The sequence below is a fragment of the Heteronotia binoei genome, chromosome 2 (genome assembly GCF_032191835.1).
Source record: "Heteronotia binoei isolate CCM8104 ecotype False Entrance Well chromosome 2, APGP_CSIRO_Hbin_v1, whole genome shotgun sequence".
Classification (NCBI taxonomy): Eukaryota; Metazoa; Chordata; class Lepidosauria; order Squamata; family Gekkonidae; genus Heteronotia; species Heteronotia binoei.
The window spans coordinates 24,956,111-24,973,213 of NC_083224.1; the positions used below are offsets into that span (position 1 = coordinate 24,956,111).

Here is a 17,103-nt window from a genome sequence, read left to right on the forward strand (position 1 = left end):
GGGGTGGGGAGTCTCAGCCAATAGTGGCTTGACTCAGTAGCTCTGTTGTGCAGTTGAGAGAGTCTGGCAAAGCAAGCTCTCCCTCCCCTCTTCCTCTTCAAGACAGGAGCCTCAGCCAATGGAAAAAAAAATAGAGGCTTTACTTTTGTAGCTCCTGTACGATTGAGCAAGCCTTGCAAAGCAAGCTGTGATGCAGAAGGAAACAAGAGAGAGGGAGAAGGAAGCAGATGACAACCAGTTGCTTGGGGGCCTGATAGGAGCCCTCTGGGGGTCTGATTCAGCCCCCGGACTGCATGTTTGACACCCCTGCTCCAAAGAGACTCTTATGATCTTATAACAATTCTGTGAAACTTTTTATCCCCTGGATTACAAAATACGTAGTGTTTGAGGGCCCAGATCTGTATGGCCAAGCTAGCCCAATCTTGTCAGAATCAGAAGCTAAGCAGGGACAACCCTAGTTTAAGTACTTGAATAGGAGACCTCCAAGGAAGTCCATGGTTTCTATGCAGAGACAGGCAATGGCACCTGTTCATCTCTTGCTTTGATAACTCTATAAGGGGCCACCAACTTTTCTGGTACCCACCAAGTGTTATTAGGAAGCAGGTGGGACAGGAAGGGCTTTTGCCCAGCATGGATTCTAGGGTTGCCAATCCCCAGGTGGGGGCAGGGGATCCCCCGGTTTGGAGACCCTCCCCCTGCTTCAGGGTCATTAGAAAGTGGGGGGAGGGAAATGTCTGCTGGGAACTCTATTATTCCCTATGGAGATTTATTCCCATAGAAAATCATGGAAAATTGATCCACGGGTATCTGGGGCTCTGGGAGGGCTGTTTTTTGGGTTAGGGGCACCAAATTTTCAGTATAGCATCTAGTGCCTCTCCCCAAAATACCCCCCCAAGTTTCAAAAAGTTTGGACCAGGGGGTCCAATTCTATGAGCCCCAAAAGAAGGTGCCCCTATCCTTCATTAGTTCCTATGGAAGGAAGGAAGGAATTGAAAAGGTGTGCCGTCCCTTTAAATGTGATGGCCAGAACTCCCTTTGGAGTTCAATTATGCTTGTCACAGCCTTGATCTTGGCTCCACCCCTAATGTCTCCTGGCTCCACCCCCAAAGTCTCCTGGCTCCACCCCCAAAGTCCCCAGATATTTCTTGAATTGGATTTGGCAACCCTAATGGATTCTGATTGACTATTTGAGATTTGATTGGCTGGGCAGATTTTTTAAAAAAAGTTACTTTTGCAGCAGATGCCATCTTAGCACAAGGAACTACACTGTGCTACTGAAGTTAGGCTGTGGCAGCCATTTTGCGGCAGGCTCTGTCTCCTGTGGCAACCAATTTGTGGCAGCCATTTTGTTGATGCGCCTATCATGCTGTGTCAGAATTCCCTATGTGCTTGCAAGCTCAAAACAGCTGGGGACTCCAGCCTTACAAGGGCACTGTAAGTCAACTGTGACTTCAGGGCTCTCCCCGCCACCACTTTTGGGAGGCAGTTTTACATTCCCATCCACGATGGTTCTGCAGTCACCGTCTGCCAAGAAGTGATGAAAAATAGGGTTGATTTTTTTTAACAATGATGTTTTGGAATTAAGTTCCTTCCTTATAAATCTTTTTTTCAAGGTTCCAGCCCTCCCCAATGTACCTTTAGTGAATCACCTATTTTCATGCAATCAAGAAGAGGAATTACCATAGCTGCAGTGTGGGGTTTTTTGCTCCTTTGTTTACACCATCCTTTTGATGCACTTGAATAAGGCTTTGGTAACAAGAAAACAGAGGTCAAGGCCCTTGATCAGCCAGGGCAGATGCATACATAACAGGTAGGTAAACGTGGCTCTCTCTGTCCTGTTTTCTTTTGTTAGAGCCAAGTGATTTATTGGTGTGTGGGTGGCTCAGTCTTATGAAAGATGGGGAGGTGAATGAAATTTCACCTTGGGGGTGAGATTTTAATACATTTCTGAACCTTCCCTCCATTAGAATATTGCCTCTTTAATAGCCGATGTCTTGAACAAATGGGGATTGTGTCAAAGATTTGTGGGCAAATGGAAACATTTATGAGTATAGTATATGCCAGAGGAGGTGGGAGGGGACAGTCGCCTACTGATCTTTTTCCAGGTCGCGCTAGTAACGCTGGCTCATGCTCGCGGCGAGAGATTTGAATAGCCTTGGTCAGATGCATTTATGCGGGCGCAGGGTTCGAATGAGCAACAAAGCCTGCTTCGGCGGGGAGGGCGGGATATAAATCTAATAAAATAAGAACAAATAAATAAATAAAGTGAAGTGAATATAATGGGCAGAGGTTGCCGCTGGCAATTTGTCTAACCTGAGAGCTGTATTCGGCCTCACTTCACAATAGGGTTGCCGTCATGTGAAGCACGTGAAGCTTCCTTGTACTGAATTAGGCCATCGATGCATCAAAGTCAGTATTGTCTACTTGGACTGGCAGTAGTTCTCCAGGAACCCAGGGAAAAGTCGTTCTCATCCCCTACTACATTTTGCAAGTCTACGACATCTAGCAAGTCCTTCCGAATAGAGATGCTGGGAACTGAACCTGGGACCTTCTGCATGACAAGCAGATGCTTGAGCTTGACAAGCAGATGCTTGTTGTTGAGCTGCAGCTCACCCCCACACTTCCAGGCACAATCCCTAGTAGTGACAAGGGGAGCTCTAGGAATTTCCAGAAACAAGATGGTTTTACCATAGAGTTTCTGGTGACTCCTAGAGCTATTCATTGTCACTTCCAGGTTGTTCCTGGAAATGAACTGCCAGCACATAGACTGGTAAAGTATGTACGGTATGTGTGTATGTATGTATTGTGACAGCAAAGATAGGCGGGAGGTCTGGCAACACTATTCCACATAAATTGAGATTGCTGGTGTTTTGTTTCAAAGTGCACTAGAGCTGATCTGGCATAGACCTTGTTTCAACCTGATACCACAGCTCCAACATCTGCAAGGCCTGGACACCTGCAGAATGGAACCAAAATCCCTCCTAAGTTCAGTATATCCCTAGTCTGGTCCAGGACTGATTTCTTCCTAAAAGAAGAAATCTTCCTCTTCCTGTTCAAGAGCCAGTTTGGTGTAGTGGTTAAGTGTGTGGACTCTTATCTGGGAAAACCGGGTTTGATTCCCCATTCCTCCATTTGCAGCTGCTGGAATGGCCTTGTGTCAGCCACAGTTATCGCAGGAGTTGTCCTTGAAAGGACAGCTGCTGTGAGAGCCCTCTCAGCCCCACCCACCACACAGGGTGTCTGTTGTGGGGGGAGAGGATATAGGAGATTGTAAGCCACTCTGAGTCTCTGATTCAGAGAGGAAGGTGGGGTATAAATCTGCAGTCATCGTCTTCTAAAAAGAAACATCAAGTCTGGTTCAGATTTCCACAGGGGAGGAATTTGGTAACATCTCTGCATGAAGATGAGAAGATCCCCATGGCACAGAGTGTTAAAGCTGCAGTACTGCAGTCCTAAGCTCTGCTCACGACCTGAGTTCGATCCCCGGTGGGAACTAGGTTTTCAGGTAGCCAGCTCAAGGTTGACTCAGCCTTCCATCCTTCCGAGGTCGGTCAAATGAGTACCCAGCTTTGCTGGGAGGAAAAGTGTAGATAACTGGGGGAGGCAATGGCAAACCACCCCGTGAAAAGTCTGCCGTGAAAATGTTCTGAAAGCAACATCACCCCAGAGTCGGAAACGACTGGTGCTTGCATAGGGGACCTTTCTGTTCCTACATGAAGATAGATCCAGGTGGGCAGCCATATTGGCCTGAAACAACATAATGAAGTTAAAGTCCAGTGGCACCTTTAAGACCACCAAAGTTTTATTCAGGATATGAGCTTCTGTGTGCACGCATACTTACACGTGTGTGTGCAAATAAAAGCTCATACTTTGAATAAAACTTTGGTGGTCTTAAAGGTGCCCCAGACTCAAACTTTGTTCTACCGCTACATGAAGAGGGGGGCACTAGGGCAGTGGACAAAGGTACATGGTCCATCCTAGGCATAACCCTCAGTATCGATAGAGTAGATGCACGAAGGTTTTAAGAACAATGATACACAATTTAGGTGACCATGAGAAGATCTGAGTGAATGTTACATTCTTGTTTGGGAAGGCCCTGCTCTCTTTGAGGACACTTAGAGGAGGGGAGGGAGATGCTCCTGTTGGCAGCAGAGGAGAGGACACACAATCATGGATTTAAAATATGGGTGGAAAGGTGATCTGCTGTCTGACTCAAGCCCTGCACCAGTTTGGTGTAGTGGTTAAGTGTGCGGACTCTTATCTGGGAGAACCGGGTTTGATTCCCCACTCCTCCACATGCAACTGCTGGAGTGACCTTGGGTCAATCATAACTCTGTCAGAAGCTGTACTGCTCAAGGTCAGTGTCTATCAGAGCTCTCTCAGCCCCACCCACTTCACAGGGTGTCTGTTGTGAGGAGGGGAAGGGAAAGGAGATTGTCAGCTCCTCTCTCCTACATGTAGTGAAGGGCGGAGTATAAATCCAATCTCTCCTTCTCTTCTCTTCTCTTCTCTTCTCTTCTCTTCTCTTCTCTTCTCTCTGCACCTGCCTCATGGTACTGCCCTCAAACATCTGCCAGGGTGACTCAGCCGGGAAAGTGTACTGAGTTGGGTCTTCCTGTGTAGACTTCCAGGGCAAACAGGCCTAAATATTGTATCTGAGAAGGGAGCTTTGACTTTCCAGAGTTTATATCCTGAAAATATCGTTGGTCTTTAAGGTGCTACTGTACTCGAATCTAGCAGGCCTAAATATTTTAAATTGAACTCTGTTACCATTGCAATTTTGGTCCACATGTGCTATGTATATGTGACGGTGGTGGTGGTGGGGGTACCCAGCTGGTACAATTCTGATTCCCCACTATGGCTGCTGGCTTCCAGGTAGGGTCTGGGGATCTCCTAGAATTGCAACTGAGGTCAGATGCTCTGGGAAATGGCTCCTTTGGAGTGTGGCCTTTACAGCATTATACCCACCTGAGGTCCCTCCTCTCCCCAAACTCTGCCCTCCCTACACTCCATTCTCAAATCTCTAGGAATTCCTCAATCCAGAGTGGCAGGGGTGGAATTCTAGCAGGAGCTCCTTTGCATATTAGGCCACACACCCCTGATGTAGCCAATCCTCCAAGAGCTTACAAAAAAAGAGCCTTGTAAGCTTTTGGAGGATTGGCTACACCAGCAGGGTGTTGCCTAATATGCAAATGAACTCCTACTAGAATTCCAACCCTGTAGAGTGGTATGGGGTTGCCAAGTCTGGGCTGGAAAATACCTGGAGATTTTGGGGGTGGGGTCTGTGAAGGAAGGAGGTGGAGTGTGAGTGTTTGCGTGTGTGTTTGTGGGAGGGGTTCTCTCTCTTTCCCCCAGGAATGTGATTCCGCTCAAGTGTAACTTTTTCATAAATGCTGACGTGAGCTATAAGGCCAAATGATTTGTTTCATAAACAATAGTTCCTTTCTTCCTCCTTTTTGTAGAATATACCCACAGGCGCCATCAACACACTCAACTGTAAAAATAGCCAGTTGGATGAGAGCAGCATGAGGAAGTTTTATCTTAAGTATTTACTGTTATTCTAGAATAACACTCCATTTTCTCAGGGGCTAATTCAGCACTCGGGAGGTAAATCTGTGACCTCATTTGCATTTTCTAATTGAATTGCTATCAGGTTTCTTGCAAGAATGAACAACCAAAAAAAAAAAAAGACCCTAAAATTCCTACAGTTTTATACTACCACTTGGATTATCTGGGGGGAGGGTTTACTTTATGTGACTGTTTAGTATGAAAAATATAGTCTGTCATTTATGATTCAGGAAATGTTCAAGGATTTAAGATCCTAGTTAAAAATAATTAACAGCATTTTACAAGTGGAAGAAAGCTGCTCAGGTTCGGTTGAAGGCAAGACACAAGGCCAGCGTCACGATTAGGTGAATGAAACCAGGAGCCTGCAGGAAATAGCTAAGGAGGGGCTTTGGCTCAGTGGAAGAGGCTCTGCTTTGCATGCAGAAGGTCCCAGGTTCAATCCCCGGCATCTCCAGCTGTAAAAATAGCCAGTTAGATGAGAGCAGCGTGAGAAAATTGCAAATGCAATTTTGGGCTGTATCAACAGAAGTCCAGATCACGTGAAGTGATGGTATCACTTTACTCTGCTCTGGTAAGACCTCACCTGGAGTATTGTGTTCAGTTTTGGGTACCACATTTTAAGAAGGATATAGACAAGCTGGAACGGGTCCAGAGGAGGGTGACGAAGATGGTGAGGGGTCTGCAGACCAAGTCCTATGAAGAAAGGTTGAAGGAGCTGGGCATGTTTAGCCTGGAGAGGAGGTGGCTGAGAGGTAATATGATCACCATCTTCAAGTACTTGAAGGGCTGTCATATAGAGGATGGTGTGGAATTGTATTCTGTGGCCACAGAAAGTAGGACCAAAACCAATGGGTTGAAATTAAATCAAACGAGTTTCCGCCTCAACATTAGGAAGAACTTCCTGACCATTAGAGCACTTCCTCAGTGGAACAGGCTTCCTCGGGAGGTGGTAGGCTCTCCTTCCTTGGAGGTTTTTAAACAGAGGCTAGATGCCCATCTGACAGCAATGAAGATCCTGTGAATTTAGGGGGAAGTGTTTGTAAGTTTCCTGCATTGTGCAGGGGGTTGGACTAGATGACCTTGGAGATCCCTTCCAACTCTATGATTCTTTGATTCAATGAAAGGACTAGGCAGGAAGTGATGTGAAAGACCTTGGCCTGAGACCCCGGAGAACTGCTGCCAGTCAGTGTAGATGATGCTTGACCTTGATTATTTTATTATCGATGATGGTCAATTTACATTCAATTCCCTATTCTATGGTTACAGGGCTCTTCTTACAGGGCCTACTGTAAGCTGTTGGATGATCGGCTACATCAGGGGTGTGTGGCCTAATATGCAAAGGAGTTCCTGCTACAGAAAAAGCCCTGTTCCTGAATAACCAAGATAATTTAACTTTTGAAGAGATAAAGTCCAGATTAAATAATAAAGTGATCAATGGATGGATGGACTCAGTCAAGGAAGACTCGGTCCTCAGTTTTCAAGACCTAAGCAAGGCTGTTAATGATAGGACCCATTGGAGGTCATTTGTTCATAAGGCTGCCATAAATCGGAAACAACTTGAGGCAGACTATGGCGAGCCACCTTTGACTGTGTCTTGCCTAGAAATCCCACAGGGTCACCATAAGTTGTCTGTGATTCGACAGCACTTTCCACCACCCATCATAAGTAACTCCAGTTAGTTGTAACCACAATTTTGTGTGAAAAAAGGAGAGGAAAGGCATGAGGTGCTCGCACAAGCTAGCTTCACGGAAACTTTTACTTAACTGCAGACCTCATTTTGGGCAGGAGCTCACAGGAGCAGAGCTCCAGAACCTCTAAATTTTTATTGCGCTCTTTCTTACTAACCCCCTCCCCCCAAAGAGCCATTTTGGTGTAGTGGTTAAGTAAGCGGACTCTTATCTGGGAGAAAGAACCGGGTTTGATTCTCCACTCCTCCACTTGCACCTACTGGAATGGCCTTGGGTCAGCCCTAGCTCTGGCAGGGGTTGTTCATGAAAGGGCAGCTGCTGTGAGAGTCCACTCAGCCCCACCCACCTCACAGAGTGTCTGTTTGGGGCGGAGAAGATATAGGAGATTGTAATACGCTCTGAGTCTCTGATTCAGAGAGAAGTGCAGGGTATAAATCTGGAGTCCTCAGTTCTCCTCCTCAGACATTTGCTTCTGGGCTCCATTGTTCAAACCCCCTGTGAGAATTGTGCTGAACTCTTAAGATTTGACAAACTTTCTAATATTTTTTCTCACAAAAAAAATGGGAAAAGAACCAAAACATATAAAGCAGACAGATGGAAATCATCATCATGCCACTGGGACCAGATAGGAGAAAGTATTTTAAAAAGTATGATGGGAGTAAGGTTTTCTTAGGACAATTATAATTCAAGAAGCATTTGAGGGTAGATGCTGAGCTGACAGAATTGAGTACACCTTCTGGTGATGTCAGAGGTGTGTGGCATGTGCAAATGAGTTGTGCTCCGGCATCTCTTTTTCTACAAAACGACCCCTCCTTAACTGCAGCCCACTTTGATGCCTGAATGCATTGGGAGACCTCGACTGAATTCCCACTCACCTTACGCCGCTCTCACGTTCGTCTTCTCAGCGCAGCTTCCTTCCTATTTCACACTATCTGCCCCGGGGCTGCAGCAGGTGTCGGCGTTTTTGTGCAGCAAACAGAAACTGTTTTTTAGCAGTTTCCGGTTGCTTCGTGAACATGCCGATGATTGCTGCAGCCCTGGGGCAGAAAGCGTGAAATTGGAAGGAAGCCGTGCTGAGAAGACGAACGTGAGAGCGGGGTAAGGTGAGTTGGAAATCGATCCTCCTTTCCATGGGCAAGCATTCTAACAGGATTCTCCATCGCCTGGATTCAGACCCGCAGCGGACCAGCAACAGCTGTACAAAGTGCCAAGTTGTTTATCTACTCCGTCCCTCAAAGACTCAGATTGAAAGAAAAACCTACGGGTCATTCTACTCAAAGATGAGAAGGAAACATAAGAAGATGGAACTTGGCAAGAAGCACCTTTAGATCCATCTAAGTACTCTGAAGAAATCACTACAGACCCTACAACGGCTGTGAAGTATGCGTCTGTTTACTTCATGCTCTTCTGAAAGACCGCCAAAAAAGAAAAAAAAAAGGATGCTGGTTTTATTTCCCAGAAGGGCCACGTTAAGGTCAGTGCCCAAAACTGCATTGGGGAATTTGACTTGATAATGCTGGGTTTTAGAGCTGTTTTGATATCCTCAAATAATCCAGTGAACCTGCCTCATTTCCTTTGCAAATAAAACTCTTATTTTTCTCATCAGTGCGAGAAGCTTTAAATAAAACAGAAATCCAACCTCCCGCCGAGATGACATAAAATAATACAGTTCGTGACCCTGTCATTAGTTTTGTTTTCCGCTGGTTCCCGCCCCCCTTACCCTCCAACTCTACGCTAATAAAGCTTTTTAAGGGGGAAAAAATTGCTATGCATTTTAAAAAAGCCATAGTTCCCTTCGCCTTGAACCAGAGTTCAGCAAGCATAAATATTATATGAATTCCCAATCAAATATGTTTACTAAAGTCGAAACATGTTGCAGCTGGTTTGATGAATGCCGGGGCTTGGTAGGAATGTTAAGGGGCAGGCTGGAAAGGACAGTGAAATATGGAAGGAAAAATGGGCCAGCATTGGCCAGGCTGGACAATGTAGGTGTAAAGAGCAGTCGAGTAGCAGCTGACTCATGGTGACCCAATAGGTTGCCACAGGGCTTTTTTTGTAACAGGAATTCCTTTGCATATTAGGCCACACACCCCTAATGTAGCCAATCCTCCTGGAACTTACAGTAGGCCCTGTACGAAGAGCCCAGTAAGCTCTTGGAGGATTGGCCACATCAGGGGGGCGTGGCGTAATAAGCAAAGGCTTAAACCAGGCTGCCTGAGAAGCCATCCTCAAGCTGAGCCGGCTGGAACAGTCTGCTCTGCACTAGCACGGCTGATCCTGGGGCCGTCTCCTGCAGTCCCTTTAAAGGGATTGCAGTAGAAACCCAACAAACTGTCTGCTGGTTCTGCCCAGTAGCTCCTGAATATATCCAGGACTTTTTTTGGAGGGGAGGATTTTTTCCCCAGTTTTCCCAAGAAAACCCAGATCCACCTGGAACGCCAAAATCTACTCTAAAAAAACCAGTGTGACATTAAAGTATGCAGTTTCCTATGGATGGGGTACATACAGGGGTGGAATTCTAGCAGGAGCTCCTTTGCATACACCCCCTGATGTAGCCAATCCTCCAAGAGCTTACAAGGCTCATTTTTGTAAGCTCTTGGGAGGATTGGCTACATCCGGGGTGTGTGGCCTAATATGCAAAGGAGCTCCTGCTAGAATTCCATCCCTGGGTACATATGACATACAAGAACAAACGAAGTACGTTAAATGCTACCTTATCCCAAGTCAAAGCATATTTCCACGTAACTCAGTGTTATCTGCTATGATTGGCACTGTCTCTTTGGGGTCTCAGGTAGCGAAAGGTCTTTCCTATCATCAGATGGCTCAGGCTAGCACAGTCTTGTCAGATCTTGGAAGCTAAGCAGGGTCAACTATCATTAGGACTTGAGCAGGAGACCCTCAGGGAAGACCCTGACTGCTACACAGTGGCAGGCAATGGCAAAACTCCTCTGTTGATCACTTGCTTTGAAAACTCTTCAGGGTCACTGTAAGCGGAGAATGACTTGATGGCACTGTTCACTACTGGTATTAGATACCTGAGGTCCTTTAACTTCAGGTGCCAAAGTGAAGCTGGCACTTCCCCCACACAGAACTTCTTCCCTGCCACTGAACCACAGCCCATCAGACCAGGGCTGGCGTGTAGGAGTAGGCCAGGTAGGTGGCCGCCTAGAGTGCCAACTGGCCTACAGGGGCACTACCAGACGCCCCTACCCCCACCCTGCTGCTCTTGGCTTCCCGAGTCTGTGCAAACCCAGGAAGTTGAGAGTGGCGGGGCGGGGTGGCAGCATATGCACTCCTTAGAGTCTATCCTTGGCAAGCTCCAAGGAGCACACAGGCCACTGCCCAACCCCGCTTTCACCTACACACCCGGGAAGCCAAGAGCAGTGGGGCAGGGCGGCAGAGTGTGTGCTCCTTGGAGCCTGCCTTCCTGGGTCTGCATGGGTTGGGAGCAGGGCCTCTCTCAAGCTACTGTTCCTAGTTATCCTATAGTACAGAATTCTACCAATGTGAGCAGCCCACGTCCAAAACCAGAGACACTGCAACTTTATTCTGGAGAAAATACGCTCAAAGGCAGGGATCGTTTTGTAGAAAAATAGGTGGTGGAGCTCATTAGCATATGCTGCCCTCACCAGCCAAAATGCAAGAAAGGAGAGCCCTGTGTGAGTGAGGCCTGCTTGGGCTGGCTGGATATCCAGCCAGTCCAAGCAGGCCTCGGTCTCCTGGGGCTCTCCTGGGCACTCCCCCTCCAGTCAAAAGGCCAGCAAAGCCACCCACTGCCCAAAATCACATAAGAAGTGGGGAAAGAGTGGTACAGGCTTCTCCGGGGGTTAATGAGGGCTGCTGGGGGCATGGCAAAGCCTCTGCTGGCTGGCTGACTGCCCGCTCTCCTAATCCAGGGATTGTTATGCAGCTGCAACCTACTATTGAATGGACAAGGTAGGTGGGGAGGAAGAGAGGGAACCCTCAGAAAGGTTCAGGAGCTGCGCTCCTGTGAGCTCCTGCTGAATTCAAGGCCTGCTCAAAGGTTTCCTGGAATAAATATGGGACTACACCCCCACAATAGGAGGAAGTAGACTTGGTTCCTCAAAAACACTGACAAGCTCTAAGTTTCTGCTAACCAGGGCTACATCCCCACATTAGCACGGTGCCACAGGAAAAAAAAAAAATCTTCAATTGAATTATCCTTGTACAGACATGTCAGTCCAGTTGCAAAGGATTGCGATGGTGTAATAGCCAACGATGTGTGGATGCAGCTGGGTCTGCGGCTCAACGTTAGATCATCTGCTTGGCATACGGAGATCTCGCGTTCAATCCCCTGCATCTCCAGTTAAAATAATTAGGTTGTGAGGAGAAAAACCTTCGTCTTAGGCCCTGGAGAGCCACTGCCAGTCAGATTAGACAATACTGACTTTGATAGATCTGATTTGGCATATAGCAGCTTCATGTGCTTGTGGAGTCCCTCCAGCCTTATACCTCCACATTTCTGCATAACAGGTCATTGGATCACAAACCTTTCATTGGTCACAAATACGTAGGTACGCACGAGCCATCAAATCATAATGAATGTATGGTCATCCCAGAAGAAGAAGAAGACCACAGATTTATACCCCACCCTTCTCTCTGGATCAGAGACTCAGAACTGCTTACAATCCCCTATATCTTCTTTCTCCACAACAGACACCCTCTGAGGTAGGTGGGGCTGAGAGAACTCTTCCAGCAGCTGCCCTTTCAAGGAGAACTTTGCAAGAGCTATGGCTGACCCAAGGCCATTCCAGCAGCATCAAGTAGATGAGTGGGGAATCAAACCGGGTTCTCCCAGATAAGAGTCCACGCATTTAACCATTACACCAAACTGGCAGCAAGGGGTTTGCTAGGCAGGTGAGAAGAAGAGGTGGTCTGCCATTGTCTTCCTCTGAAGAGTCTTTCTTGATGGACTCTCATCCATGAGTACATGCTTAGCTTTCGAGATCTGACACAATTGTGTGATACCAGGGGTGGGGTGGGGTGGGGTGGCGGGATGTAGCAGGAACTCCGTTGCATATTGGGTCACACACCTGATGTAGCCAATCCTCCAAGAGCTTACAGGGCTCAGTGCGGCCTTACCAGAGGTATTTTGCCATTGCTTGTTGCTGTATGGTAACCTTAGATTTTCATGGTGGTCTCCCATCCAAATACAAACCTGGGCTGACTCTGGTTAGCATCTGATGTCCAATGAAATCAGGCTAACCAACGTCATCCAAGTCAAGGCATGAGTGAACTTACTACATGTCTATATCCTTGTGCAGGTCTTTTTTTGTAGCAGGAGCTCCATTGCGTATTAACCACACACCCCTGATGCAGCCAATCCTCCAAGAGCTTACAGGGCTCTTAGTACAGGGCCTACTGTAAACTCCAGGAGGATTGGCTGCATTGGGATGTGTGGCCTAATACGCAAAGGAGTTCCTGCTACAGAAAAAGCCCTGTATGTATTGTGACAGCTATGATAGGTGGGAGGCCTGGCAACACTATTCCACAAATGTGGAGATCTCTGATGCTTTTATCAAAGTGCACTACAGCTGACCTGGCATAGACAACAGTGCTTTGTTTTAACCTACCACAGCTCCAACATCTTCAAGGCTTAGCATGGCCTGGACACCTGCAGAATGGAACCAAAGTCCCTCCCAAATTCAGTATATCCCTAGTCTGGTCCAGGATTGGCTGTACTGGGATGTGGGGACTAATATGCAAAGGAGTTCCTACTACAAAAAAAGCCCTGATGATACCATGCCACTCCCTCTCAATAACTAATGGCATTTATGTAAAGCTACAGAGATCAATGAAAGAAATTTAGAGCAAGGGATACAAAGAGCCTCAGGATTGTATGCATACTTGCAATAATGAGCTTGAATGGCCATCGGAAAGCTACTGGCTGGATATTAGGAAGTTCTTCTTTTATAGCAAGGGAAGTTCAGCAGTGAAATCAGCTAGCAAGGGAGGCGGTGAGCTCCCCCTCTCTAGTAGTCTTTAAGCAGCGGCTGGGCAAGCACTTTCAGGGATGCTTTAAGCAGATCCTGCATTGAGCAGGGGGCTTGACTAGATGGCCTCTATGCCCCCCCAAATCTCTGATCCTAGGAACTAAGCTGACTCTACCCTGAAGAAGTGCTTGGCTAGATCTTCGGAAGTAGCCAAGAACACAGCTTTCCTTTCCGGGCCTTCGTCTGGAGGCCGTGTCTCAGCCAGAGGGGGCGATACGTCTCCAAACAAGGAAGTCTTGGAGGCTAGCGAGTGTGAAAAATTCTCTCCAGCTCACCAAAGTCCAATTGAGATGATGATCAAATGGCCTTTTAAGAATCAAGAAGATCCATGCTCAAAAGTCAGTTCTCCCCTTCAGTAACATTAACCTGAAAGCCTGTGTGCAGGGAACTGGATTCATGGCTGTCAAATTATCCACAAGATTCTCACTACTGCAGGTTGCAGCTCCTGTTTGGGAAAACCTGTCCGTCTGCTGCACTTGCATTTATTTATTATTCAGGTTCTCTCTTCCGTTCACCCTTTCCCGAAATCTAGGCATGTCATGGCAATTTGAAACCCTTCTGAAAGGAAGCAGGCTGCTAGGGTCTAAAAAAACTCCACCAATGATTCTCTGTTTAATCAAAAAATCCCAGCTACAAATACAAGTCGATGGGGTGTGAACTGGCAGAGACTGACCAAGAGAGAGATCTTGGGGTCGTGGTAGATAACTCATTGAAAATGTCAAGACAGTGTGCGATTGCAATAAAAAAGGCCACCGCCATGCTGGGAATTATTAGGAAGGGAATTGAAAACAAATCAGCCAGTATCATAATGCCCCTGTATAAATTGATGGTGCGGTCTCATTTTGAATACTGTGTGCAATTCTGGTCACCGCACCTCAAAAAGGATATTATAGAATTGGAGAAAGTCCAGAAAAGGGCAACTAGAATGATTAAAGTTTTGAAATACTTTCCCTATGAAGAGAGGTTAAAACACTTGGGGCTGTTTAGTTTGGAGAAACTTCGACTGCAGGGTGACACGATAGAGGTTTACAAGATTATGCATGGGATAGAGAAGGTAGAGAAAGAAGTACTTTTCTCCCTTTCTCACAATAGGAGAACTCGTAGGTATTCAATGAAATTGCTGAGCAGATGGGTTAGAACTGATAAAAGGAAGTACTTCTTCACCCAAAGGGTGATTAACATGTGGAATTCACTGCCACAGGAGATGGTGGTGGCTACAAGCATAGACAGCTTCAAGAGGGGATTGGATAAGCATATGGAGCAGAGGTCCATTGGTGGCTATTAGCCACCGTGTATTGTTGGAACTCTCTGTCTGGGGGCAGTGATGCTCTGTATTCTTGGTGCTGGGGGGTACAGTGGGAGGGCTTCTAGCCCCACTGGTGGACCTCCTGATGGCATTTGTTTTTTGGCCACTGTGTGACACAGAGTGTTGGGCTGGATGGGCCACTGGCCTGATCCAACATGGCTTCTCTTATGTTCTTATGTTCTTGGCCATACCTGGATGGAGCAAGATATTATGTGACAATGCCAATGTGGAGTGATGTTTACAGTAGGATAGTTTTTTATCTGTCTTATTGACTACCCTGAGCCTGCTTGCAGGGGTGGGCAGGACTGAAATCTCAATCAATCAGTCAATCAATCAATACGACTGAGTTAAATTCCCTGTTTAGCCAGGTGTCTACGTTCTCAGGCCAACCTAACACATAAGGGCATTGTGCAGGGCATTCCCTGAGTTTGTTGGAGGAAGAGTAGGATAAAAATGTAATAGACAGAAAGTCGAATTCCCATTGCAGTATTTTCCGCTGAAAACAGAAGAAGAAGAGAAGAGATTGGATTCATACCCCGCCTTTCACTACCTAAAGGAGTCTCAGAGAAGTTTACAATTTCGTTTCTCTTCCCCTCCCCACAACAGACACCTTGTGAGGTAGGTGGGGCTGAGAGAGCTCTGACAGAAACTGCTCTTTTGTAGAACAGCTTTGAGGGAACTTGTGGCTGACCCAAGGCCATTCTAGCAGCTGCAAGTGGATGAGTGGGGAATTAAACCCAGAGCCTTAACCACTACACCAAACTGGCTCTCCAGAGGCAAGGGACATTTGCAGGGGAGGAAGAGAGGGTGAAAGGGCGTAACTCTTCACCTGTCCTCTGCTGCTTCCCACAGCTTTCTTCCCAGGATCCCGCCCAAGGAGAAATATTTGCATATACAAACAATTGTACTTTTTTTGAGCACAGAGGGGCTGGCACACACATGATCCCTCCCTGACTGAAATCAAAAGCCGTACATTTCAGGAAGTCCTGCACATTTTAATCAGCTATCACCATTTGAAAAGAGATACAGGAGCAAAGGAGAGGTTTCTTGGGTGGTCTTCTCGACCACCACGCTCTCCATCAGCCCTCCTGGCATAGGATACAGTTCATGTGCTGCTAGGGTTGCCTGCTCCCAGTTGGGAAATTCTTGGAGATTCAGGGATGGAGACAGGGGAGGAGATAAGACATGATGCCATAGAGTCCACCCTCCAAAGCAGCCATTTTCTCCAGGAGAACTGATGTCTGCAGATAAGTTTGCAATTCCAGATCTCCAGGCCCTACCTGGGGGTTGACAGCCCTGTATGTTACCCATACAGCATTATGATGTCATCATTTTGACAGTTATTCTTTCAGTTACGGAAAGAAGAAAGACACAAAAGGAACATGTGAACACTAGGGTTTCCAGTTGGTGGCTGGAGATGTGGAATAACAACTGGTTTCTTTTGCAGCAACAGGGCTTCTTTTGTAGCAGGAACTCCATTGCATATTAGGCCACACACCCATGATGTAGCCAATCCTCCAAGAGCTTACAGGGCTCTTAGTACAGGGCCTACTGTAAGCTCCAGAAGGATGGGATACATCAGGGGTGTGTGGCCTAATATGAAAAGGAGTTCCTGCTAAAAAAAAAAAAAAGCCCTAGTCTCAAGGTAAAATAGAAGTTACCTTGGAGAAAAGGGATGCTTTGCATCATAAATAGAAAACTACTGACACTAGAAGGTCATGGAAATATTTTTGGTTGGCATGCTTATATGTACTATGGGAAAAATAAGATGGACGTTTTTTTTCCACATCACTATATAAGAAGAAATTTGTTGAATACATGGTTAAAATACAAAAAGATATGGCGATGAGAGAAAACTGCTCTGGATTGTGCCAATGGAAATAATAAAGTTATATTCAGATACCTCCGAAGTGAAGTGGTTGTCATATAAACAACTGTTAAAGATGCATGGTGAGAAAGTTGAACTAAAATCGGTAGAAGAATTGGACTACAAATATAATTGGTTTCAAATGCAACAAATTAGGAGCTTGGTGGAACAGGACATTAAAAATGAAGGTATAAGACAAGAACAAACAGAATTGGAAAGAATGCTGTTTGGTGATAATGACAAATTGATATCTTTATAAATTGTTATTGAAATGGTCTATGGAAGATGAAGTAGTTAAATCTCAAATGATAAAATGGGCAATTAACATAAACAAAGAAATACAAATGGACTCATGGGAACACTTGTGGAAGAACTCTATGAAGATATTTACATGTTATAACATTAAAGAGAACTGCTTTAAAATGCTATATAGATGGTATATGACACCTAAGAAATTGGCAAAAATGAGCAATCAGATGTCAGATGTTGGAAATGTAAAAAGCATGAAGGTTCTTTTTACCACATGCAGTGGACATGTGAAAAAGCAAGACAATATTGGCAAATGCTTCAGAAAGAACTATCAAAAATTTTAGGTTATGATGTCAAGAGATCTCCAGATGTATTTTTATTGGGATTACAAATGGAAAGTTTTTTGAAATC

The 17,103-nt window shown here is 46.1% G+C and overlaps 1 protein-coding gene across 1 annotated transcript in view; it reads right to left on the reverse strand.

Annotated features, from left to right (window-relative positions):
* Positions 1-17,103, reverse strand: part of CDH4 (cadherin 4) — a 1,291,203-nt gene that overhangs the window by 543,216 nt on the left and 730,884 nt on the right. The gene's annotated exons all lie outside the window — the stretch shown is intronic.